Source organism: Octopus bimaculoides, chromosome 15 (genome assembly GCF_046866305.1).
Source record: "Octopus bimaculoides isolate indiv1 chromosome 15, ASM4686630v1, whole genome shotgun sequence".
Classification (NCBI taxonomy): Eukaryota; Metazoa; Mollusca; class Cephalopoda; order Octopoda; family Octopodidae; genus Octopus; species Octopus bimaculoides.
In genome coordinates, this window is record NC_142942.1 from 3,618,329 (window position 1) to 3,621,840 (window position 3,512).

The window sequence follows — 3,512 nt, forward strand, 5'->3', positions numbered from 1 at the left end:
CCTGTCCCACATGATGACAGTTTACGAGTACCACTACCACCAGAAAATATATCATCTGAAGAGTCAACAAGTAGCAGCAGCCAAGAAATGGAGGAAGCTTTCGTACCAAGAACGACTTCGGAGCCTCACTTCCCAAATCAGAGTGAGCTAGATGATTTAATCAGGGATCTGGGTCTTACTAAGTCAGGAACTGAACTTCTTTTATCAAGGTTGAAGGAATGGAATCTATTGGGGGAAGACTGAAAAACATCTGTGTACCGGAATCTCCATGAAGAAATTGAAATTTACTATGAAAATATTAATGATCTGTGTTATTGTAAAGATGTGATTGGTTTGTTTACTGCTATTGGACTCAAGCATGATTCTGCAGAATGGCGACTGTTCATAGATAGCTCAACACGAAGTCTTAAAGCAGTGTTGCTCCACAATGGAAATAAATGTCCTTCTTTGCCTCTTGCACACTCCATACAGAAGAAAGAAAATTACGATAATCTCGAAGAACTTCTAGTGGTAGTATATGCATTTTGTACAGCAAAATGTTATTGGAACTGAGATACGCCCTTCGACCTGTAGAAATGTGTCATCCATTATACTGTAAGTATCCTAAAAAAATTCTTGAGACTTGCAGACATCTGTTACCAAACATCTCGACCACATTTCTGCTAACATAGATTTTCTTAGCGCTATATCAGCAGCAGCAGCAACAGCAATACCCGAATGGCGCAAGAGTTTTTCCCCAAGCCATTGGCGTATAATGCGGACCTGACAGCATACTGGAGAAGTTTAGGGACAGTAGAAATTAGGAGGAGCATCTTGCAAAGGGATTGCCTGTACCAACTCATCTTCATACTGTGCTTGACACCACTAACACTGATTCTGAGGAAAGCAAAAGCTGGGTATGTATTCAGAAGGGGCCAGCAAATTGTCAACCATTTGTTATTGATGGATGACCTCAAACGTTATTGTAAAGATGAGACCCAAGTCAGCTCCCTCGTTTATACGATGTATACCTTCAGTGCTGATATCGGAACGGAGTTCGGACTGAGAAAGTGTGGTGTGTTAGTCTTCAAGAGAGGCAAAATCAAATGTATGGACGGGCTAACGATATCGTCGGGGGAGGTTATGAAGCAGATAGAAGAGACGGGCTATAAGTACTTGGGGATTTTGAAAATGGATAAACTGATGGAGAAAGAAATGACAGAAAAATTTAAGGTGGAGTACTTGCGCAGACTGAGACTAATACTTAAGTCGAAATTAAACGGACGGAATAAGATCAAAGCTAACAAAACCTCGGCGGTTTCACTCCTTAGATATGGAGCAGGGGTAATTTCATGGACAGTAGACGAACTAAACAGCTTAGACAGAAAGACAAAGAAATTGCTAACTAGATATGGGTCACTCCACCCAAAACGTCACACAGACAGACTGTATGTACCAAGAAAAAGAGGGGAAGAGGACTTATTGGATGCGAACACAACATTGGAGTAGAAGAAAACAACATATCATGGTATGTAAAACGAAAAGGCCATATAACCGCTATTATTAGAAGTAAGAATGTGAGAATTGTGTAGGATGAAAGATTGCAAAGAAATTGAAATTGAATGAAATTAAAAATAGATGGGTAAAGAAAAGAATGCCTGGACAATTTCTTACCTTCATATGTTGAAGATAAGGTAGAGAAAAAGATGGCTGTGAATGACTAAAAGTGATTTAAAACCGGAAACGGTGGCTCTAATCTGTGCTGCCCAAGAGCGAGCAGTAAGAACAAATTACATAAAATACAGAATAGACAAAACAACAAAAAGTGATAAGTGCAGAATTTATGGACAAAATGATGAAACCGTATGGCATATTACCAGTCAATGTACGCCACTAGCCCAGAAGGAATATGAGACAGGCCACAACAATATAGCAAGGCTTGTCTATTGAACACTTTGCGACAGGTATGGATTTGACAGAGCAAATAATTGGTACGACCATAAACCCGAAGGCATCATCGAAAATGGTAATACAAAGATCCTGTGGGATTTTATGTTTCAGTGCGACTATAAGATAGAGAATAGGAAGCCAGACATAGTCTTAATTGAGAAAGAAAGCAAACTATGCTGGATCATAGATATAGCATGCCCAACTAACAACAAGGTATGTGATAAGGAAGGAAGAAAATTCGATAGATATGACAGGATATAGAAAGGAAATACGTAGTATACAAAGATTTAAAAAGAGGTGGGGGAGGATGGTAGAGGAGCACCTCTAAGGATAACCGAGAAACTTCACTGTCCGAAATTTCTCCGAACACCAAGAGTAAGTGTCCTCTCCAATTCCTTCTCTCCGACTTACAGGTCTAAACTGAGAGAGATGCCATCCATTCTTGCCATTTTCGCAACTCCCACCTTTGAATAAACTCACTCGAGGGCTGTCTTTCCGTCTCCACTCTCAATTTCCTTTCAAGTGAATCTTGAAGAAGGCAGTGAGAGCTCTTCCAAAGTCGAATGTATCTGTCTTCATGCCTTTCAGCCTTGTCCACCAAACAACCTCTTTCGCTACAGCCATTAGGCAAAGAAAAACTGCCTTGCCTACCCAAACCTTCGCTGAGCATATAGTATGAAATTTTAGGGGATGGGTTTAGTTGATTAGATTGACTCCAGTGTACCATAATGTCTTTCTTTATTGACTCCTTAGAATAAAAAGGCAAATGTGACCTCAGTTGCATTTGAAGTCAGAACATAAAGAACCGGAAGAAATGCCGTTAATCATTTTATCCGGCGTGCTAACGATTATACTATTATAATAATAATGATTACGATAATCCTTTCAACAATAGGCACAAGGCCTGAAATTACATCGGCGGCAGTACTTAATTGCTCCTTACTTCATGGACTCCGAAAGGATGAAATGTAAAGTCAACCTAGGCAGAATTTGAACTCAGAACAAGAAGACGGATGAAATACCGCTAAGTGCTTCGCGTGGCGTCGAACGGCTCTGCCAGATCATCGTCTTCCATCATCATCATCATCATCATCATCATCATCATCATAATAATAATAATAATAATAAGAAGAAGAAGAAGAAGAAGAAGAAGAAGAATATTAAATTCAGTACATCATGGCCACCATTTAGTGGTGAAGTATCGATGTATTGACTAAAATTTGCTATGTTATTGAGAGCAAATGAAACTAATAATATAATAATGATTTGTATCATAGCCACAAAGACACTAATGCCAGGAGTGGGTATAGACGATTATATCAATCGCAGTACCTGGCTGGCTTCATATAGCATCCATCTCACGGGGAGGAAATGCTAAGTCTTCAAAGTTAGAATTTGAATTTAGAACAAAAGAAGGATAAATAAACCTCTAGGGCATTTTTTAATGTTCAAAACTTTACTTCTACACTGTGTTACTCGTTACAGAACTATTGGCAGACAACTCCAGATATATATTGAAAAGCGCATAGATGACTGTGTAACGTTCATAAATTATATATTTCAAATACATTAGTAGCATTAGT